The following is a 24,218-nucleotide window of genomic DNA, read 5'->3' as shown; positions in this document are numbered from 1 at the left end:
CCTACCTCCTGTCCGGGTTATCAATGAGGCTCAAATGCTTTGGGAATACTGTCAAGCGATAAAGCTCCACACAAATGGAAGGATTAGTTTACTGAACACCTATGTGCTAGAGGCTGTGAGGGCACCATTAAGGTCACAAACCTGAATCACATTCAGATCCTGCCCTCAGGAACAGATCTCGAAGGGCGGGCAAATCAGCAAGTCACCGGGGGTTCTACTGCAAGGCGAAGAGAGGTTAATATTTTGATCAGTTCAAAAAATCTCCCTCACTGTCTCCTTCCTGAAGAGGGGCGGGCCTATGAGAACCCCTCCCGGCGGTTTCCAACGGTCCAGGAGCAGGGTTTGGTGGAGGACGCCAGGAGGGAGCGACCCCAGGCCCGCTTGGGCGTAGAGCAAGCCCCAGGCCTGGTGGGGGTGGGACGGAGATGTAAAGTCTTAAGTGCCAGACTGGAAGGAGTCAGGGGTCGAGCGAGGAGTCCAGCCAGTCTCCCTACCCTCCCTCGACCACTTCTAGGCGCGGATGCACTGCAGTCGGCCCGCAGGTAGCACTCGCGTCCTGCCCGCGGACCAGGCCCACCCACTCCCCGGCTGCAGCCTAGCCCTCCGTTTCCTAGGCGATGGGCTCGCGAGGGCTTCCCCCCCGCCACTCCGCCACGCGCCACCGCGACCCGCGGGCCGGGCGCGCCACCTGGTGGCCTCACGGGGAAGAGCCCAGGCGAAGGGCACGCACGGCCGCCTTCGCAGCCGAGATCGCGTCCTCCCGCCTTCTCCCCGCGTGATTTTGACCGCCACGACTCCCCTGTTGATTCCGTGAAACACACAACTCCCTCCTTGCCTCCCTGGAGTGGCAAACCGGTAAGTGGTGAGTTGTGTGGAGACGTGACAGCCGGCTCTGCTCTGTGACCGTGAGCGGGTCACGTGGGTCTGTGTGTCTGTTTCTTCCGCTGTAAACTGAGGCACAGACCGCTCTGGGTTTCCTAGCAGCTCACGGGATGGGGAAAGGGGTGTATGCGCGTGGAGGGCTTCTGCCGCACTCTGCCCTTCAGCGACCAAGGCTTGTCTTCTCTCTGCTCTTGTTTTGTGTAAAAGTTCCTTCGGGTTTGGCTCCAGACAGAATTGCAACCCCCTGGATTAAGTGCTTGTATGATAATGTCCAGCTCTGAAAGATCCTGAAAGATCTTTCAGATCTGAAAGATCTGAAAGATCCTGCCTCTTTTGCTTCTCGCTTTACTTTTTTTGCTCCTAAACCTCGAGAAACCAACGCAGGTTCGTCTTTGCCCCTCCTGATATTTTTTGCAGCTCTGTCCTCATTTGAGAAAAGAATATCACCACACACCTACATCCTTTAAGGTTCCCCTTTCCTCTTCTGCATTTTTCCTCATCCTCTGCCTCAAGACAACAATTTCTTACGCCCTGGCACCACCTACTTAGGCCACTAACCTCTGACTCAGTTATTTATGCCTCTGTCCTGGGGAGACGGAAGTGAGGCGCTCCCTGGAACCTCCACTCTTAATTAGTCACCCTGTTTGGCATTCTTGAATTCGATTTTTAAAAACTAGTTTATCATACGTTTTCTAACTAGTGCTGTGTTATATTAATAACAAATTCAGAACTTCTTAAAAGAAGGGAATTGAAGCAGTTAATACGCATATTAGCTTTTGGCTGAGAGAGTTTTTCTCATCAGTAAAAAGTCATCCAAAAAATAATCAGTTTGAGACAATTTATGTGTTTTACCTCATTTGGACCTTCCTTTATTTCCATCAGTGTTGTGTATTTGTTAAATGCCAGCAGGTTGCTGGGATCTACAAATCTGATAAAGGTTTTAAAGTACTTGGTCTTAACTAGAATACCAACAGGTGGGATTATGGGGTAAAAATATTAAATAGAGTGCTGTTGCAGGAGAAAAAAAAAAAGCTACCACCAAAATTTTTGAAGTGTGGGGATTATTTTTGTTAAATGGAAAAACAGTTTTGTGATTATTCAGTACGTTGAACTCATTCCCAAATCATTTCCTATAAATCTTAGACCTGCTTCTTCCATGAGAGCCTGGATCCAGGGTCAAAAATGTACTCTTATCCCCTCATTTATCTCCTGGGCAGTTTTTGTTATGGTATTTGCCAGTTAGTGGTCAAACAGTGAAGCCAGATAATCATTTGCCAAGTTTCCTCATTTGACTTTGGTTTTCTGTTAGCTCTGCCATGTTGAGTGATGTAGAAATACAGGTAGGAGAGTTTCTGTGGTAGAAAGAGCCAGATATGTTGTCTGATTTGGCAAAATGCCAGAGAACCTGTTTGGTATGCACAGTTGCTAAACATTTTATACTTTTTCAAAATTTTCACCCACTTTTACTGAGGATCGCTACCTCTGCAAACAGACCCTACAGCAATCAACTAAATGCATTCATATTAAATCTCACAATAATTTTTAGACGCCTGAGCTAGTGATTAACATATTGACTTTGTAAACCAGTTAAAACTTTTAGTAAATCAGAAAGTTTACTGAAAATAAGGTTACTTTTCATAAACAGAAAAACCCTGATAACTTCTTATTCAAAAACTTTGTTCCTGACAAATATGAGATAATTAAATAGGTGTTTTGCCAAAAAAAAAAAAAAAAAAAAAAAGTCGGGGTGCCTGGGTGGCTCAGTCAGTTAAGCCTCTGACTCTTGGTTTCTGTTCAGGTCATGATGTCACGGTTTCGTGAGTTCGAGCTTCACGTTAGGTTCGGTGCTGAGAGTGTGCAGCCTGTTTGGGATTCTCTCTTTCTCTCAATCTCTCTCTGCCCCTCCCCCACTCACGCTGTCTCTGTCTCAATAATAAATAAATAAACTTAAAAAAAAGTCATGAAGTAAAATATTCTCTTGAGAGGAAAGGCTTACATTACCTTTATGCAGACACTGTAACAAACCCATAGAGGGTATTGTGTTGTGATGCAACATCCATTGGCATGTTTCAATATTGTAAAATGGGATTGTTTCCCATCTAATTTATATGGGTCCTAACTTTTTCTTTTAGGCCAGAGACATAGCTCTGCAATCTCTCCTCATATCTTCATTTCTTCACACCGAGTTTAACTTGAATGACCAGAACTCTGGCAAAAAGAGATCACATCTCTTTTTTTCCCCACATACCTCCTCCTCCTTACTAATTTTTTATGATCTCTTCATTCTCTCTGAGGGAGAGGAGCCCAGAATGGTAAGCAGGAGCCAGCATGCCATCTCCCAGGAGCCTGAGCCGGGTAATATGGACCATGCCTAAGGGCTTTGGTGTCTGATGTCATGAGACCAGTTCAGCTACAGTGAGTTGCTATGCGTTTGGCAGTTTTAAAATATGACTACATAGGTAAATGTACAGATCAATAGAACGTGACAAAAATATCCAGAAATAGATACACAAAAATATATATACATATATTTACATATATTTGACTATATATTTTATTTTATATATATACATACACACACATATAGGTAGTTGCTTCAGACAGAAGTGGCAAGCTAAATAAAAGAGGCAAGGATAGTATTTTCAACAAAGGCTACTGTTCTATTGCATATGTTTGGGAAAAAAATGAGTCTTGACCTGACTATGCACCTTGAAAAAATTAACGCAAAGTGAATCATAGATCTGAACATAAAAGCTAAAACTATAAAACTTCTGGAGTAAAACATAGGAGAAAAATCTTTGTGATCTTGAGTAGGCAAAGATTTCTTTTATAGGACACCAAGAGCATGAATTAAAAAAAAAGAAAATAATAATTTGGACTTCATCAAAATTAAAAACTTCTGCTCTTTAGTCAGTTTGAAGAAGATGAAAAGGCAAGCCAGTCTGGAGGAAAATATTTCTTTACAAAAATGTTTTAATGTTTACTTTTGAGAGAGAGAGAGAGAGAGACAGAGTGCGAGTGGGGGAGGGGCAGAGAGAGAGGGAGACACAGAATCTGAAGCAGGCTCCAGGCCCTGAGCTGTTAGCAAAGAACCCAACGCAGAACTTGAACTCAAGAACCATGAGATCATGACCTGAGCCGAAGTCAGACGCCCAGCTGACTGAGCCACCCAGGTGCCCTGAGGAGGAGAGTATTTTAATACATAGACCTGACAAAAGGCTGGTATCTGTAATTTGTAAACAACTTCTAAAGCTCAGTAGTGAGAAAATAACCAGTTACAAATGCCAAAAGATTTGAATAGACACTCCACAAAAGAAGATATATCAGTGACCAATTAGTACATGAAAATATGCTCAACATCATTAGTCATCAGGGAAATGCAAATTAAAACCCCAATGAGATACTGCTACACACCCAATAGAATCGCTAAACTTAAAAAGACTGACAATCCCATGTGTTAGCAAGGGTGGGGAGCAATTAGAACTTTCATATATTCTTGCTGGGAAAATAAGATGGCACAACCATTTTGGAAAGCAATTGAGTGGTCTTTTATAAAGTTGAAACATCTATCTCCAGTATGACCCAGCAACCCCACTCCTAGATATTTATTCAAGAGAAATGAAAATGAATGTTCATAACAGCTTTATCATAATAATCTAAATCTGGAAACAACCCAGATGTCCATCCACAGGTAACTGCTAAAACAAAACATATATAGACATACAACAGAAACTACTTAGCAATAAAAAATAAATGAACTATTGATTCATGCAACAAACAACATGATGGGTCTCAAAAGAATTTAGCTAAGTGAAAAGCCAACTGTAAAAAACCATATATGGTGTCACACAAAATTCTAGAAGAGCCTGAAAGCAGATTAGTGGTTGCCTGGCACTAGGAGGGAAGGGTAAAGGGATTGACTGCAAGGAGGCAGAAGGGAACTTTGGGATGAAGGAAATGTTCTGTAGCTTGATGGTGATGGTAGTTACAGGGTAATACATAGTCATGTGTTAAAACTTGCCAAATTGCATATTTAAATTGGTGCATTTTATTGCATATAAATTATACCTTGATAATTAATTTATTTTTAAAAGAATAGCTATAAATTCTTTGATATTCCTCCCATCAAGAGGTGGAGTCACTTCTTGAATCTAGGTGGTCTTATGACTGCTTCAACCAAGAGAATATAGTAGAAATGACTGTATGTTATTTCCAGGGCTAGGTCATAAAAAGTACAGCTTCTTCTGGGTTCTTTGGGGATACTTGTTCTGAGGGAAGCCAACTGCCATGTAAAGTTCATCTACTTGGAGACAGCCATTCTGGAGAGGCCAAGTGTAGGCTCTGTGGTAATCTATTCCAACGGAGACTACTTTCTAGCCCAAAAAGTGCCCAAGATGTGAGTGAAGCTGTCTTGGATCCTCCCAATCAGCCCATCCACCAGCTGAGTAATGCTGAGTTGTGCCATAGTTGATGCTACAAGGACCAAGAGGTCGTCAGTTGCTATCCTGCAGAATCTGGGATACGATTGTTTAAAGCTTCTAAGTTTTGATAGTGTATTAGTTATCCATTACCATATAACAAATTACTCCAAAATTTAATGGTTCAGGACAACAGCAATCACTTATTATCTCACAGTGCCTATGGATCAGGAGTTTGGGAGCAAGTTGATTGGGAAGTTCTAAGTTAGGGTATCTCATGAGGTCAGATGTTGGGCAGATTCTGTCCCTGCCTGAAGAAGCTTTCAGTCTAGGGGGAGTGAGGAGTAGACAAGTTAATAGGCAATCACAACACATTCGGCTGGTCTGTGGAATAGGGGTAAAAGCCCCTGAAAAGGGAAAACCTAACCCAGTCTTGAGGGTCAGGAAAAAATTCCTAATGAGGTCTAAACAGAGACTTGACAATGAGCAGGCATTAGTCAGTTTGGAGGGTTGGATGTGAAGGGGGCTGGAACAGAGTGATGGGTATGGGCAAAGGCCTAGAGGTAAAGATGAAAATGATGTGTTTTTTGGAGCTGAAAGAAATTTACAAATGCATAGAGAATAGGTTCCCAGAGAAAGGAGTGGAGCTAGCCAGTAGTCACAGGTCCTCTGAACCATCTTTCATGGTGACAAAAGTTCACTCTGGCTACAGTGGGAAGGGGTTGGGAGAGGTCAAGAAGGGGACATGGTCCAGGATGAACTCCACTGATCATACTTCTTTCTTCTGCCTAAGGGCCTCTCACTTAGGTCTAGTTTCTTGTCCAAGACACCGCCTCTGCCTTTTGCAACATTGCAATGATTGGCAAAAAGAATGACCTCATCTCTCTGGCTCAATCTTGCCCAATCTCTGGAACCTTCTATGACTCAGGTGAGATGCTCACCCCCACACCAGGAAGTAGTCTATGAAACTTTGCCTCCAACAAACATATTAAAAGAATTAGAACATAGGGAGCGACACTACCTCACATCTGGAGAATGAGGCAGTATGGATTCTGACTTCCATCTTTTAAGAACTGTGTTTGTATAATTGTTTTCAGTTGATTTTTTTTTTTTTTTTTTTTTTTTACTGTGGTAAGAAACACAACCTAAGATCTACTCTCTCACAAAATTTTAAGTGTATATTGTTGTTAACCATAGGTGCTGTATTTAGTAGCAGATCTCTCCAATTTATGCATCTGACATAACTGAAACTTTATACCTTTTGAACCGCAATTACCCATTTTCCCTCTCCAAAGCCCTTGGCAACCACCAATCTACTCTCTGCTTCTATGAGTTTGACTATTTTAGATCCCTCATATAAGTGTATTCATGCAGTATTTATCCTTCTGTGTCTGACTTATTTCACTTAGCATAATGTCCTGCAGGCTATTGTTGCAAGTGGCAGGATTTTTTTCTTTTTCTAAAGCTAAATAATATTCCATTGTATGAATATACCATGTTTTCTTTTTTTTAATTTAATTTAATTTTTTTAATATTTATTTATTATTATTAAAAAAAATTTTTTTTAACGTTTATTTATTTTTGAGACAGAGAGAGACAGAGCATGAATGGGGGAGGGTCAGAGAGAGGGAGACACAGAATCTGAAACAGGCTCCAGGCTCTGAGCTGTCAGCAGAGCCCGACGCGGGGCTTGAACTCACGGACCGCAAGATCATGACCTGAGCCGAAGTCGGACGCTTAACTGACTGAGCCACCCAGGCACCCCTATACCATGTTTTCTTTCTCTATTCATCCATCAAGGGACATTTAGGTTGTTTCAATATTTTGGTTATTATGGATGATGCTGGAGTGAACATGGGAGTGTAGATAACCTCTTTGACATCCTGATTTCAATTCTGTTGGGTAAATATTCCAAAATGGGATTGCTAGATTATGTGGTAGTTCTATTTTTAATCTTTTGAAGAACCTCCATACTGTTTTCCAAAATTTGAATATGCAATTCAATAGCTTCCCTGTCTGTTAGAAACAATGATTTAGAATAGACTGTGGGGGCACCTGGGTGGCTCAGTCACTTAAGTGTCTGACTTTTTATTTTGGCTCATATCATGATCACATCAGGCTCTGCACTGACATCATGGAGCCTGCTTGGGATCCTCTCTCTCTCTCACTCTTGCTCTCACTCTCTTTCTCTCTTTATCTCTCTGCCCTTATCTCTGTGCCTCTCTCACACTCTCTCAAAATAAATAAATAAACATTAAAAAAAAAGAGAGAGAGAATAGACTGTGGGAAAATGTGCCATATAAAAATATCACCAGAAAAAGAGTTTGATACAGATAGTATGTGTTAAAAACCTAAATAATAGTTTTCTTAAAGTTCTCAAAACTTTTGACTTAACAGACTGGATCATACCAGGAATAGAAAATATATAACATTGAATAATATCAGTATTAATCTTTCCAAATAAATGTATAAGTTTAATGCAGATCTATAAAAAAAATGTTTGCACTACTGTGTATCAGTATTAGCAAATCCAAGATGGTGTGCTATATTTTTAAATAAAAAGGGGCACCTGGGTGGCTCAGTTGGTTGAGCATCTGACTTTGGCTCAAATCATGATCTTGCAGTTCATGAGTTCGAGCCCCACTTTGGGCTCTGTGCTGACAGCTCAGAGCCTGGAGCCTGCTTCAGAGTCTGTGTCCCCCTCTTTCTCTGCCCCACCCCTGCTTGTGGTCTGTCTCTCTCTGTCTTTCAAAAATGAATGAACATTAAAAAAAATTAAAAAAAATAATGAGGTTTTGGGTTACTCTGTATGTTACATATGGTGTTGAGGAAATACTAAATATTTTACTTTTTATTCAGCACACTGGCTGAGAACATCATTGCAAAAGACCACATTATATGCTTCCATTTAAATGATATGTCCAGAGAAAGCAAATCTGCGGAGACAGAAATTGAGAGACTTCAGCTGGGGCTTTACCACAGTAGGGTCACCAGCAGGGGGACCACTTGGAAAGAGAGTTGTTCAAATGAGGGATGAGGAGCTGAACAGAGGGCTGCAGAGAGAATAACCTTTGGTCCCTGGAATCGAAAGACTCTACTACTGAATGCACCTGACTTTGGGAATTGCACATTGTGAAGTCTGGTGAGACTAAGAGTCATAGGATACAGAACCATGTTTTGTTGATTCTTATTTTAAACATGAAATTTGGACTAGGACAGTCTAGAGTTTTTCTGAAGCTGCTGACCAGCTGTGAACTTGGATAAATGACCTCCTTTCTGTACCTTAATTTCCTCGTCTGTAAATGGAGATAATATTTCATACCTCTCAGGGCTGTTCTGAAGATTAAACACCTAGTGCAATTCTTGGCCTATAGTAGGTTCTCAATGGATATTAGTTCTCCCTCATACTCCTTCTGAAATGTTATTTTAGAGAGAATTCCAGAAAATAGGAAAACGTGGAGCTCTTCTGGGTCACATTTCCCATGTGGTTGGAGAGGGCTTGCTCCATGCAGTTTGCAGCTATATCTGGTGGGACCCAAATATGCATCTCTAACCCAGCTCCAAACCTGTGTACCCAGCTGCCTACTCAGCATCAATTAGATGTCTCACAGGCACATCATGCCCCAAACACATTATCTCTTACCCCTCCAACTTGCTGATCCTCAAAGCTATGATCCATATTGAGTAAATAGCGTCAGCATTCACCTAGCTGTTCAAGCCTGAAGATTTGACTCTTTCCTTTTCCTCAAATCCCAAATGAAACGAGTCTTCAAGTTCTGACAGTCTATCTAGTGATTTGGTACATTGAACCTATTCATTAATTTTCATCCAAAAATATTTGTTGAGCAGTTACTATGGACTAGGCATCATGTCAGGCTCTGTCTTCACTGCTTCCTCCCTAGTACTCATCACAATCTTCTTCTGACTTGACTGAAGAAATAGCTTCCCTGTTAGTTGCCCTGAATCAGCTTCTTACGTCTTTGAATCTTTTCTCCACATGCTACCAGAGATTCGTTCCTTTGGCTTAAGACTTTAAATGGCTTCCCACCTGGCACAGCTGGTAAGACTTTCTAAGATCCAGGCCCACTAGGCATAAGTCTGGTTCCCTGATATATGCTCCAGTCATTGGTGGGGTTCCCCCCAAAACAAATCCTGAGACTAGGATTTGAGTGCAAGTGGTTTATGTGGGGGGTAATCTCAGGAAGCTGTGGTAGGAAGATAGAGGAATGGGGAAGGAAGAAAAAGAAGGCTATTCAGAGTGCCTTAATGAATGGATTCATGGGAGATGGGTGACTGGGGCTCAGTCTCACTGGGGAACTCTGGGAGACAGTATACACCATAGCCTGAATTGTGTTCCCCCAAATCCATATGTTGAAGCCTTCATCCTCAATATGCCTATATTTGGAGATAGGGACAATAAGGAGATAATTAAAAATTAAGGAGGGCCTATAATGAGATCATAAGGGTGGGGCCTTGATGCAGTAGCATTAGCGTATTTCTAAGAAGTAACACCAAGGAGCTCCCCTGAGGTCTTTCTTTCTCTTCGTGAGAGAGCACACAAAGAAGAGGTCACGTGAACACGCAGTGATAAAGTGGTCATCCACAAGCCAGGAAGAGAGGTTTCACCAGAAACCACCCATGCTGGCACCCTGATCTCAGCCATCCAGCCTCCAGAACTGTGAGAAAATACATTTCTGTTGTCTAAGCCACGCAGTCTATGGCATTTTGTTATGGCAGCCCAGGCTTAGATAGTATAGAACACCCAGAGGGTGAGGGAGCTGCGTAGTTAACTCTCAAGTCTTATTCACCATGGGTTGAGGACCGCTCCTGAGGGCACTGATTCCTTGGCACTGACGGCCTGCACCATACTAGGGCCGAGCATGCTCCTGCCTGCTGTGGGCCAGAGAAGCCTTACTCAGCCTGAGAGTCTCTTGCAGGAAGAAGCCTTTGGCTTGCCCATTGGGTGCTGAGGGGATGTGAGCAGGGCAGTAGTGGCCTCCACAGCCCCCAGTTTACTTTCCATCCGTAGCTCTGCTTATCCTTATCATGACTCATTCAGCCAATGTGCTAGCTCTGTAAGGCTATAGACAAGATCTCTCTGCTTCACAAATGTATTGGCAATGCCTAGCACAGAGCTTGACAAGTAATAGTTGCTCAAGAGATATTTAATTAATGTTTGGATAAATAAATAAATGATGATGCTTTTCAGAAAGTAACCCAGGGGGCACCTGGGTGGCTCAGTCAGTTAAGTGTCTGGCTCTTGGTTTTGGCTTGGCTCATGATCTCATGGTTCGTGAGTTCAAGCCCCATGTCGGGCTCTGCACTGGCAGTGTGGAGCCTGCTTGGGATTCTTTCTCCTTCTCTTTCTTCCCCTCCCCTGGTCTCTCTCTCGCTCAAAAAAATAAACTTAAAAAAAAAATCTTAAAAAAAAAACAAACCAGAAAGTAAGTAAGGCATGTCATGCTCTGTATCTGACAAATAAATTACACATGGAGCATAAAACCTCTAAGTTATTGTGACACCTAAATCTCTATATTCACATAAATCACTGAACTCTCTTTACAGTAGCTAATTAAAAGCTTTACTGTGATTTTTAAATAAAGCTTAAGGTGTAAATTTTTATTCTTTTGCAACAAATCCTAACACCTTTTTTCTAGACCCAGGCCATTCCACATGTTGTGCTGGGTTTGGAAAGGATAAAACACACACAGCCCACCCTGCACAACAACAACCGGGCTCAGCCACATGACTCTCTGGAAATGGCTCCCAGCTCCCCACAGTTTGAACATAAATAAGGTGGAGCACACGAAGTTGAAGGCAGCATTACGGAACTCAGACCTACTCCTGTGAGCACTGGGAAGTGTGGAAGGTGCCCTGCCATAAAAGTAAGACTTCAGAAATATTAATGAACAGTGATACCTAGGTGGGAGTGGAATGGGGAGAGACTGGAGGCTGGGACACAAGATAGGAGCAAAGAGCACTGAGACAACATGGCTGAACAGAAACTTGTGAGCTGTGTGACACTTTCTTATGGGGCCAGTAGCCTGGTTGGAGACAGATGAATCACAGCAGTGAATGAATCAAAGTATATACACTATGCAAATACAGTTTAGGTTTTAATCGAACTCCCTTACAAGACCTCTTCTGTTAATCTTTGAAGTTATTTCCTAAGACACCAAAGGGGTATTTGTAAAAAAAAAAAAAAAAGTTATAAGTCATCACAAAGGTTCCCTATAAATAATCAAGAGTGCAAGTTCTCACAACTGTGTAACTTGAAAAGGGAGGTAAAATGGCACTGATTTTTGTGTCCATGGAATGATGCCTGAATGTTGTGTGCATACAGCACATGACTTTCTCTGAAACTAAGAAATTGTTTCCCTTAAAACTTTGCTTAAGTTTAAGCAAATATTTAAATATTCCTTTTCACATGTTCTGCATCTCGACTGTAGTGGTGATTACATGATGATATTCATGTATCAAAACTTCTCAAGCTCTATATTTAAAATTGATGACTTTGGGGACACCTGGGTGGGTCAGTCAGTTAAGTGTCTGACTTCAGCTCAGGTGATGATCTCGCAGTTTGTGGGTTCAAGCCTCATGTAGGGCTCTGTGCTGACAGCTCAGAGCCTGGAGCTTGCTTCAGATTCTGAGTCCCCTCTCTCTCTGCCCCTCCCCTGCGCGCTCTCTCTCTCTCTCTCTCTCTCAAAAATAAGCATTAAATAAATTAAAAGTAAATAAAATTAGTGACTTTGTATGTAAATTATGCCTCAATAAAGCTGGTTTTTAAGAATTGAATAAAGGTCAAATCTATCCAGAGATGAATCCAGACAAATAAGAATACATATGTATGATTGTACTTACACAAAACTCTCGAAAATGCAAATGAATCTATTGTGATGGAAAGCAGATCAGTGATTGTTTCATTGAGGATGGGGTTTTATATACCTCATAGTGCTATCTATACATACATATATGGCACTATGAGGTTGAGAGACTTCTAGTTAAACATAGTTGAGTTTGTCTCCTCCTACTGAAACATGACTAAATAGGAAGAGGTGGGGCGGGGTAGAGTTGGAGGGAGTGTAAATCCACAAAGACTGATAAAATTAGAAAGGAGATGTGAGCAAATTTTGAAAGGTGGAAAATGAGTGGAGGAGCAAAATGTAACTGACAGCAGAGGAGGCTACTATTGAGAGCCCATAGAGGATGCAGAACTTGAGGTGGTACCAGGTACACCAAAGGTGAGTGAGGTGCAAGGATTGGTTGAAGTTTTTATGCAGATATTAAAGCCAAAGCGTCTTCCCCATCCCTTGAAGTCAGGGAAACTACCCTCCACAGGTGATAGGAAGTATGTTCTCTGGAGACAATGAACCAGAGAGACCCAGACAGACTCAGGGACACAAGACATATAGGGGTGTGGTGGGGTTGGGTTAATGGCAGGAGACTGAAACATGCTGATTCTGGGAAAATTCAAGTAATAAACAGAGGTACCCTCAGCCTTCTTTCTCAGATCTACTCCCACAAAGACCCTTCTTCCAAAGAGCCATCAGGCATATGTCCCCCCAGGCAGGAAACTGGAGGCTGTTTCTCTAAAGAGAAAACACCTCCACATACTGACATTTGAAGGATCTAGCGTAGGAAAGCACTAAAGGAAATTCTAGCTGACAGCTGTGCTGTGGGCCTAGAAAGTAATTAGCCCATATGGAGTAGGAAAACTTGAGAGTTTGAGGGGGATATTGTCAGGGGGGAAAAAAAAGTGGAGCAAAAAGATTATTTGATATATTTTAGTGTCTGGAAAATAATAACAATAGGTGTTTGACAGGTCCAATCAAGCATTTGAATAGATTCATAGGAAACTGTGCAACTCAAAATAACAAGGTGGATAGTTAACTCCTGGAAAAAAAAAAGTTCAAGAAAGGAAACATAATTGTAGTAATTACCTTCTTCATCAGTGTATAATATTTGCATGCTTTTTTGTTATATAAGTAGTCAACTGATGATTTATCCCAAAATTTGGACGATGGGGGAGGGAGTAAGTGAGGTCAGAAGTTTTAAGAGAACTAAATTCTTATTGACTAGAACAAGAAATTAATTTATGTTAAAAGTGTTATTTCAAATTAGTTAGAAAGAAAGTTCTATTTAATAAACAGTGCTGGAATTTCCAAATGCAGTCTATTAAAAACAACATTTAACTCTTGTGTTAATATAAAATACAGATTAAAGTGAATTAATAAACATTAAAAAAATAAAGATTCTTCAAATAACCTTGAAGTACAAAAAGCCCTTCTAAGCAAGAGACAAACTGCAAAAGCCTTAAAGGCAAATGATACACAGATTTAACCTCCAAAGAATAAAAAATTCAGGAATGAGTGGCAAGTATCACCACAAATTCAGTTAAAACAGAAACAACAAACCTGGAGGAAAATACGTGCAATATATTTAAGAGATAAAGGGTTAATGCTATCTATCTACACATAAAATTTTAAGTTGTTCTGTGTTGTTCTTTTTCAAATATATTTGATCAGTTTAAAAATATCTTGCTTCTTAATTGTACTTTTGATATTCTTATTTCTTTAAATGTATCAAACAAACTTATTTTATATTCTCAATCTGATAATTCTAATAATATCTGCAGTCTTTGCAGTTCTAATTCTGGTATACTTTATTGTTTATGCTAACACTTGCTCATGGCAGCTTGTTTCATGGTGTTTTGATTGTGAGTTCATGTCCATGGAAACCTTATTATGTGTGAACTTTCTGAAAGTTGGTTTTTGTCCCTGCAAGTTTGCTTTTACTAACCTAAATGCCTGAGAGCATTAACTAACCAAGAACCACTCTGAACAATATTTAGGTGTGATGAGGTTTTCTTGTGTTACATAGGCATGTAGATTCTGGTTCCAACCCTGCCCGAGGGTTGAGCTTGCAGTTTGCAATTCTCAAGGAAGACATTTTTCCTCCTGTACTGCCTGCTACCAGGTAAGTGGCTTTCCCTTAAACAGTCTTGCAAATCTGATTATGTCACCTCTCCTACTTAAAAAATTATAGATCCACTAATTTGTTGGGTCTTAGCTTAAGGATTACTTCCTTATGAATGCCTCCTCTGACTGCCTGCCCCCAAACTAGATCAGGTCCCCTTTCATGCTCTTACAGCACCTTGTACTTCTCCCGTAGGCATTAATAGCAATTGTAATCAATTATTTGTGCAACTGTATTTCATTGAAATAGTAAATTTCTTCATCACTGAAGAAATTTCGTATCAATTACTTTCACTGCTGTATCTTCAACATTAACTTAGGGTCCAGGGCATATTTGTTCAATAAATAAGAAATAAGGGACACCCGAGTGGCTCAGTCGGTTAAACATCTGAGTCTAAATTTCAGCTTAGGTCATTATCTCACAGTCATGGAATTGAGTCCTGCATCAGGCTCCATGCTGTCAGGGTGGAGTCTGCTTGGGATTCTCTCTCTCCCTCTCTCTGCTACTCCCCTGCTCATGCTTGTGCTCTCACTCTCAAAATAAATAAACTTTATAAAAAGCTAATAAACATTTTTGGGAATATTATATAATGGAGGGAATATAGTTCCCAGATCTGTCATGTCATACCCCTTAAATGTCTCTAAGTCTCAGTTGCTCACTTGTAAAATAGCATTAGTAACATTTACCTCATGGAATTGTTGTGAGGGTTACAACTGATATATTTAAAGAGCTACAAAATAGCCCCTGGCAATGACAGATCCTTAATGAGTGGTAGCTTTTATTATTATTTGCCAGCTATGTCTAAGTTCTTGGGGATTGGGCCAACCAGTTTTTTGAGCATACTCATATATAGCCATTTGAAATAGGGAGTAATTTAAAGAACTTTTAGCCCACAAGGAATCACTGCATCAATATGATAATTAATGCATTATTCCAGAAATTGGATTTTAAAATAATATAGACTTAAACTTGAGAATATTGCTTTAAAAAATAAGTGCACATGGTGGTTTCCTGGGTGCATATATATGTCAAAATTTATTAAGTTGTACACTTTAAATATGTACAGTTCATTATATGTCAGTTATCCCACAATAAGACTATTTTTTCAAAAAAGAAAAAAATTAAGCCATCAATAACAAGTGGAATGAAATACATGTAATAGCTCTATTATTTAGGATGAAGTTTGATTCATTTAATTGTTTTTTTAACCAAAGGATCTGTATCTATTCTTTGGCTTCAATTTGAGGACAATTTAATTGCTTCTCACATAGTTCTTTTTTTTTCTTTTTCATTGAGATTTGCATGACAGTTTGACAAACGTCAATGCCTTCACTGCTGAAACTCCACTCCTCAAATGTAAATATTAGCTGAAAGTTAATCTTGCTTTAACAGTACAAAAGGAAACTTCTCTCCATTTCAGAATTGATAGTTTTAAAAATATTTATATTTATAGTGATGCCCTGAAAAATATGCATAATGTTTATTTATTTTTGAGAGACAGAGTGTGAGTCGGGGAGGGGCAGAGAGACAGAGGGAGACACAGAATCTGAAGCAGGCTTCAGGCTCTGAGCTGTCAGTACAGAGCCTGACGTGGGGCTCGAACTTGGGAATAGTGAAATCATGACCTAGGTCGAAGTCGGACACTTAACCAACTGAACCACTCAGCTGCCCCAATGCCAATTTTTTTTAAAGCTGGCATCCTTCACAAATATGACTGATGAACTTGGGCCTCTTTTTGAAGAGTGACTACTTAAGTGTACAGTCAGTGAATCATAGTCACACATTCAACAGTCTCTATTTCTGCTGCTGTTAGGGCAGCAACAATTGTTGTTTCACTTATTTAACACCCATCTTGTGCACCCTAAGTTGGTGTTAATGGTGTTATTGGAAGACCTGTGGATAAAACCCCAAGGCAGAGATATGAAAGGTGAGCAAGAACAGGTGTGAGTCAGCTGGGAAGTGATGCTTCTGTGAATTTGGTGAACAACTTATGAGATAGAGTGTCTTGGTTTGTTTTTTCCCAAAAGCAGACCCTGAAACAAGAACGTGGAATGCAGGTAGTTTATTTAGGAAGTGATCTCAGGAAGCACAAGTGAGGGAGTGGGGAAGGTGGATAGAAAGGGAGAAATGCCAACAAAGGGTGATGAATAAGTGAGTTACTGCTGTGTGAAACTGGGGCACAATCTCACTGGGGACCCTCTGAGGAGTCATTTGAACAAGCTTCAAAATTATTCCATCGAGGGGCACCTGGGTGGCTCAGACAGTTAAGCGTCAGACTCTTGATTTCAGCTCAGGTCATGATCTCATGGTTCATGAGAGTGAGCCCCATGTCAGTCTCTGCACTGATGGTGGGAGCTTGCTTGGGTTTCTCTCTCTCCCTCTTTCTGCCTACACCCCTCCCCCGCTTCTCAAAATAAATAAACTTAAAAAAATGATCCCACCGAGAGATAGGGAACCTGGAGTGTTTATCTGCAGATTCATGTCTTCATTGTTTGAAGGGTGCCCTGGAAAACGGGGACATTAATTACACACACACACACACACACACACACACACACACACACACACGGAGTAAGCAAGCTCTTGTTGGCTAAAGAAAGTCCTCAGAGACACCAACGATATGCCATCCATTGAGATAGAAAGCTGGCTGTGTGCATGGAAACTTTCCACTGTAGATGCCAGTGAACTCAGAGGTTGGATGAGGGAGTATGAACTGGGACTTCAGTGTTATCTGCTACATGGAGGGTTTGGGATCTTGATGTGATAGCATATCAACACTAGGTGTTGAGGAATGTATACTGACATGGTTAAAGCAATGGGTTTATAAATTCTGAAGGAGAAATTTTCCTTTACTGCTTTTCCAGAGTGAAATAAAATTGAGGAAATGCACAATTTGCTGGTCAATTCAATAGACTTTTCAGTTGTTTTGTACTCTGTAGACTGGTGGTCCAGCAGCATTAGTGTCATCTGGAATCTGTTGAGAATGCAAATTCCCAGGCTCCACCCCAACCCTATTAAATCAGAACCTCTGGACATGGGACCCAGAAATCTGTGACAAGCCCTGTAGGCGATCCTGATACACACTCAGGTTGGGGAACTTCAGATGGAGACAAAACACTGTACTGAGAGACTTAACTCTTATCCCAATCACAGGGTCATCGACTGGGTGTGGTTTCCAATCCAAGTTGGGTGTGAAAATGGACAAATTATGTGATCTTTATGGGTCTTTTCCAATATGCAAAATGACAAGTTTGGACTAGTATATTGGAGTTTCAAATTTTTTTTTCTAAGCAGTGGAATACTTTCTTCCAAAGAAATTTTACTTGAAACATCAGTATATGAGACATGAAAACAGAGATCCTTGATTGGGATATTAGCCCAGTATCCGGTCTTCTCATGTTCCCTATGGTGGCTTCCTAAGCATCACTAGGGACCTTTGGGGTTCTAAGAGGTATAGCTTGAGAACCACAGCAACTTGAAGACCCTTCCCGGGCCCTCTATAATATGATCTAAGACATCAGGCCGACTTAACCACAGTTTACCTGATGATGACAGCTCTGAGATAGAGCTGTGATCACAGACCTTGTATTCAAAGCCTGGCTGATTGCCTACCATCAGGGTGACCATGAGCAAGTCACGTAGCACCCATGGCATCCTCATTTATGATATGAAGTTAACTCTAATTCTTGTTATATGTGCCATTCAGGGCCGTTGACAGGATCAAATGAAATCACGTATATGAATATACTTTATAAGTTGCTAAGTCCTGTCTAATCGGAAGGGATTTTTGTGGGAGAAATTATCCTTCCAGGTAGTTTTCCTTTGTAACTGGTGCCAAAGATAAGTAGAAACAGAGAGTGTAGATAGTGAAATAGTCTGTAGTTTCTCCTTTATCTTCCAGGGATGCAAATGTAATTTTCCTTTTTAATTAAAACCTGTTTACCAGGAAGTGTCACTTTAAATAAAATGAAGCTTAAGCAGAGACTTGACTTAACCTGTTGACTTACTCTACAAAGCTTGTAAAAATAATGTTTGGGGTAATACTATCTAAAAAGATAATTAGTTTTTTTTTTTAACAATTTACTGCCCACATACTAATGGGGTGAGCCAATTTTGGAATATGTTGACTTAGCATTTGTAGCTCCTTGCATGTATAGAACAATTTTAGTGCAACATTACTTCAGATTTATTTGTTTGTTTGTTTGTTTGTTTATTGATTGATTGATTGATTGATTGTCAGATGGGTGTTTCAGGAGAGATTCATGCATCCACCACAGAAATGCCTGAGATATACCAGGTAGCATGTTTTGTGTCTGTATTTTGTCATTGGTGAAGTCTTCAATAATTTCTTGGAATTTTTGCAAGATTATCTACTAGTAATGTCAAATATAGTTACTGGGGTTAGAAGGTAGTCATATTGAAGACCTCTTGTCTTCCAAACTCTCAGGGTAGCAGGTCAGGATGATCTCTGAAAACTGTCATTATAAGAAACAGATATCTGCCAATAACTCTGTATGACCACTTTGAAGGCCGCTGTCACATGGACCTACCAACATCTTCTAAGTGTGTCTCACTTTGCATTTCCTTCACATTTTCCCCATTACTTGGATCTTCACCTCACATTGTTGTACATCAGTCAGAACTCCCTGAGAAGGAATCAACGTGGACTGGACAAGGATTTGCTCACAATCACCCCATATTTGGGTGGAGGGGCAGTCAGCAATCTCACACCTTTGAGCTGGCAACTGTGCCTCAGTTGCAAATAGGCCTTTGAACAGAGCAAATAGGCCTTTGTTGAGATCCAGAGGTTACTGAGGAGTCCAGCAGGCAGGAGTGGGGTGGGAAGACAAGGAGGCATGGAGAGGAGCAGAGTGTTTCAAGCAGAGAGAATAGCATGTAGAAAGGCCCAGAAGAGAGAACATGGAATGTTCTGAAGACTGAAGAAAGTCCACAATGGCCAAACTGTAGGGAGTCACTTGGGTAGTGAGATGAGCCTGTGCCAGGTCAAGGAAGATCTTGTCTGCATGGGCCTCATCTTCCTCATTCATCACTGGGACTGGTATAGAGAAATGCTTCTCAAACTGCCTTTGGGAAACAAGGGGGTTCTACCTAGGAGCCTCAGAGGGGCTTGGAGTGTAGGGGGTGGAAGGGAATGGCTCTGGTCCTCAGTTTCTCTTCAGTAAGAGTAGATTCACTAATATCCAGTTCAAGTGTTGAGCGTCCAACAGTGTTAGGAAATAGAGTTCCATGACTTAAAAATGATTGAAAACTACCAAGTCCCCTCCAGCTCTGGCACCTGTGCTGTGCCCCCTGAGAGAATGCTATCTGGGTTCCTAGGGGTGTGGACATATTGCCTCTAGAGGAGTGGCCCATTCTTTACTGAAAATATAGGATTATGGTGTGGGCAAAAGTTCTGGGACTTCCTGTTCTTTTTTTTTTACAGAACTTTCAAAAACAATCCCTGAAATTTCCACTTTCCCAGCTTGACTGATGTCTCTTTATGTCAGCAGGACAGAGGAACCTTCCAGCAAGCCTTTTATCTGGCTTCACAAGGAACAAGTGCGTTGTAATGCTGAGTCCCCCTCAGACTACACCCACACAGCTATAAAGACACATCTACCTACACGGGAAAGAATGTGAGCCTGAGAATGAGGACCAACCTCTCCTAAAATGAGAACTCACTCCCTGTCTTACTCATAAATGGCACCATAAGTACTGGTTGAATCGTCTGCTTTCTTTTTCTTCCAAACTCTTATTCTCTAGACTTTGGTGCTCCAGAGCAGCATAACTCATTTTAGCTTCTCATTCACCCTCACCCGAGTCCCCTGGGCTTGGCTTCTTGCCTCCTTGCCTGTAGATATTGCCTTTGAGTCCAGGCTGAGGCTCTGAAACTCATCCTTTGCTCACACATCTATGGAATCAGTATGCTATCCCTGCCTGGCCAGATTGGGGTCCCAGCTCCTCTGATGCAGAGCAGCCTGGCCATCTGCTCATACCCTGAGAGACCATGGTCACAATTTAAGGAATCAGTTTGGATATTCCCTGAGAGCTCCTGCCATTCCCGTCCCCTCCCAGATAGAGCCACCAGAAGCCGTCCACCGGGAGACTCAGGCCTCCTCATTCAGTCAATCGTGACTGAGCAGTGCTTCTCGAAGTTTAACATGCAGACAGATCACCTGGGGATCAGGTCATATTCTGATATTTGGGTCTGGGGTGGGGTGGGATCCTGCATCTCTTAAGAAGTTCCCAAATCATGTTAATGGTTCATGAACTTCACTTTGAGTAGTAACATGAGACTGTGTAGACTATCAACTTCAACTTCACCTGGAGATAGGGTCTATAATGCAATTTTTTCCCCATTTATTAGCAAACATGTATTAAACACTTTCTCTGTCTTCATGGTCATTGCTGCACTGATAAGATCCCTTCTTTGCTTTCAAGGAGCTGACAAACTAATAGTTTAGAAGCCTATATGTTTGAGGGGCACTTGGGTGACTCAGTCAGTTGAGCGTCTGACTTTGGCTCAGGTCTCACAGTTTGTGGGTTCAAGCCCCGTGTTGGGCTCTGTGCTGACAGCTCAGAGCCTGGAGCCTTCTTTGGATTTTGTGTCTCGCTGTCTCTCTGCTCTTCCCCCGCTCATGCTCTGTCTCTCTCTTCTTCAAAAATAAATAAAACATTAAAAAAAATTTTTTTAAGCCTATATATTTGGGACCTATATACTTTATAAAGCTTAATTCTCACAACATCCCTATTGGATTAGTATTATTTCTGTATTCTACATGAGGAAACTGAGCCTTAAAGAAGTTAAGAAGCTTGTCAAAGTTGTGCTGATGGGAAATGACAGCCCGGATTCCAGCTCACATCTCTGGCTCTGAGCCTTCATACTTTCTGGGATATCTCAAGCATCTCTTCCTTAATGCTCTTATGTTGCCAGAATCCATACAGCTGGGCCTCTGCTTCAGTTTCCTTGCCTAACACTTTAGTTTTTGGCATTCTGGCTTACTTAAGCTGAGCCCTGCTCCAACCCCTTCCCGTCCCTCCCTACTTCCCCCTCCAGCTCGGCTAGTGATCCTGTATCCAGCTCTTTCCAGTCCCTCCTTACCTGTCCATCTCCTAGTTGGGATTCTGCTACAGATAGTCCAGTTGCCTGGAAACAAAACATCATTCCATGTTGCAAAATAGCTTCTAGGAACTAGAATGTTTCCTTTCCTCTATAGCTCACCCCTCATGATTCTTTGAAGTTTCATACCAGGCATCAGGCACTTCCTAAAGTAAATAAGCTACATAATAGGCACAGTGGAGAAAGAAGGAAGTGGCACTAATTTATGCAAACTTCATTCTCCAACCTCTTAAGCCCAGGGCGGTATTCCTAATGGGCCAGGCATCCTTTCCCTAGGGATGGGTGTGGCAGCTAGTAGAGCTCACGATTTGACTCATCCCAAACACAGTCTCTGCTCTGCCAGGCTCTGCTGAGGCTCTGGGGACAGCATAAAGAGTGGGGTAGAGTCTGGGGAGTTGTCTGCATAGGATGGATGTTACATAGACCACAGAAGTCCTGGCCTGTCATCATAGCTTTGATTTCTCCTAGGGTTCCCCACTCCCTCCCCACCTGCCCTTCTTAGGGCCAACTTTAAGCAAGGAGCTTACTTCTTATTGGCTCATTTACTCCCATGTAATTACCCAGTGCAGAGGGAAGGGAAGTATTTGCTATTGCTTCAACTGTTTCATCTTACTTAGAGTGGCAGAATTTAGCAAGAATTAGGAATTGAAATGTGTCATTGACAGTTTTCACTGACCAAAGCAACGTTTTCACTGTTACTCAATGTAATCCATTCTACCCCAAGACACTATGACTTTAGGTGAAAAATCTCTACCAGAATTTTGTAAACCATTCCATGCTTAGACTGACACTTTTGATGATCATAAACCAGACTTTAGGCAATCTTCTGTAGGCCCTATATCATTTTAAGTGACATCTGTTACTTGTTTTAAGTATTCCTTCCCTCCACGCACATACCCAGCGGATGGCAATTCCTGCCCGACCCAAGCTCAAGTTTGTCATGGACCTTCTGACCCTCTGACTGCGTGTAGCTGGGTCCTCTTCCCGACACTGTGAGACAACTTTAACCACACCTCAGGCAGCATCTCTGTAAGTCATCCAAACTCCATCTGCCCTTGCCCCCAGTCATACAAAATGTAAACATGTTCACGGTCAACAGTGTGGTAGCTTGTGGTTTCCTTTAATTCAAAGTTCAAATCCCCCTCAGGGTTTACCATGGTTTCTGTGCAAGTCCCAGAGTCCTTTTTTGTTTACTCTGAGTATTCAGATGGCAGACAGAGAGCTTCAGCCTAACTAACCACAGCATCCTGTAGTCAGCATGAAGAGTTTACATGCATCTTGAAAACTTTTGAGTGTTACTTGATCTAGTGCCCTAAGAAGTAATCCAAAGTAAAATCTCAAACCTTTGCATCAATATTTTCCTTTGGGGACTCCAAAGGAAATTTTGTGATCAAATGCCATCATTTTTTACCTATGATGTTGACTGTGTAATTATTGGCAATGTTCAGGCATTCTTTGTTGCAAATTCTTTTGAAACCACTGGCAAATGCTTAGTAGTATTGATAATACTGACCAAAGATTAGTTTGGAAATTTAATAAAAAGAAAAAATAAAATTTTAATGTTCTAAAACCTGACTTAAGTGTATTTTTACCTTCTCTAAAATCTGCATGCCATTTCTTGTCAGAAAATTTTAAATGATCTTAGTATAGGATATGTCTGATTAAAAACTATACATGCTGACAGCTTATAGCCTATTTTCTTATTGGTGAATACCAGCAGACAACATGTGCTTGGAATTCTACTTAAGGTTACTGCCACAATTTGGAGTATACTCTAGGACACTACGTATTTTCTGATCATTCAGCAGTTATTCAATCATTCGACTAACATGTATCTAGTGCTTACTGTGTGCCAAAAATTGTTCTGGATTTTAGGCCTTCAAATGTTGAAGAGGAGGGGTGTCTGGGTGGCTCAGTCGGTTAGGTATCTGCCTTGTGATTTTGGCTCAAGTCGTGATCTCACAGTCGTGAGACTGAGCTCTGAATAGGCTCCTCACTGGGCTTTGAGCCTGCTACGGATTCTTTCTCTCTTTCTCTGCCCCTCCCCTACTTGTGCTCAGGCATGTGTGTGTGCACAAGCACATGCACACTCTCTCTCTTTCTCTCTCTCTCAAACTAAATAAACTTTAAAAAGTGATGAAGAAGATAGACAACATTTCCACCTGCATGGAGCTTAAATGTTTGTTAATTGAATAAGTAAATGAATGAATGTGGGTGGAGCGAGGGAGGATGCTGGGGTTGGACTGGATGGCGATCAGAGCACCCAGCCAGCAATCCCTGATAGTTCTCAAGGGCTTAGAGCCAGAAGGAAGTCAGTTCCAGGTCTGGACCAGCTTAGTGACCCTGCCCGATCTCGCTGTACTTACAGATCCTGTAAGAAGACCTGCCCTACATTCAAGTGCTTGGGAAGTTAGCGCCTCTTTCACCTCTGTCCTCCCTTCTCCACCCACTTGCTCCTTAATGTTGGCTCTGGTTATAGCCTTCTTCCCTTTTGGCTGGTTGCCCCTCTCTGCCTGGTTCCTTTGAATTGATGCTTTTGGGCCTGGGTATTGGTTCTGCTCCTTGCCTTCCTTCCTACTTTCTCTCCCTAGATTCCTTCTTACCTCTACATCCCAAGCTATGGGCCAGATCTACCTCAATCTGAGCCTAGCTCTAGTTTCTAGGTTGGAGCCTTAGACACCCACTGACCAACTGACAACTTGAATCTCAGGGATTGGGGCATAGCAGCAGCAATTTTCACATAGGGGTATTGCTCAGAACCAGGCAGGCCAACGAAGTTGGGGGTGCAGAATTTATCTAGTTTGGATCAGGACCACAATTGG

The 24,218-nt window shown here is 41.6% G+C and overlaps 1 protein-coding gene and 1 long non-coding RNA gene across 8 annotated transcripts in view; one reads left to right on the top strand and one right to left on the bottom strand.

Annotated features, from left to right (window-relative positions):
* CCDC83 (coiled-coil domain containing 83) overlaps nt 1-618 on the bottom strand; it is a 46,938-nt gene extending 46,320 nt beyond the window's left edge. For 2 of the 5 annotated variants that reach the window (XM_049620183.1, XM_049620202.1), the window contains exon 1: nt 142-618. The gene's annotated coding sequence lies outside the window, so the exon portion shown is untranslated. The remainder of the gene's footprint in view (nt 1-141) is intronic. The other 3 variants (XM_049620169.1, XM_049620160.1, XM_049620175.1) reach the window with 3 other exon arrangements.
* A 99-nt stretch (nt 619-717) lies between these two features.
* LOC125914689 (uncharacterized) lies at nt 718-22,933 on the top strand. Of its 3 annotated transcripts, none has more exons than XR_007455393.1 (6): nt 718-855; nt 3,177-3,237; nt 6,094-6,228; nt 10,958-11,185; nt 14,181-14,276; nt 19,787-22,933. It is a non-coding gene; the product is annotated as an uncharacterized LOC125914689 (long non-coding RNA). The 3 variants fall into 3 exon arrangements; XR_007455394.1 differs by having other exon boundaries at nt 19,784-22,933; XR_007455395.1 differs by lacking the exon at nt 10,958-11,185.
* Nucleotides 22,934-24,218: the final 1,285 nt, after the last annotated feature.

The sequence above is a fragment of the Panthera uncia genome, chromosome D1 (assembly GCF_023721935.1).
Source record: "Panthera uncia isolate 11264 chromosome D1, Puncia_PCG_1.0, whole genome shotgun sequence".
NCBI lineage: Eukaryota > Metazoa > Chordata > Mammalia > Carnivora > Felidae > Panthera > Panthera uncia.
This window is presented reverse-complemented; position numbering and strand designations above follow the sequence as displayed.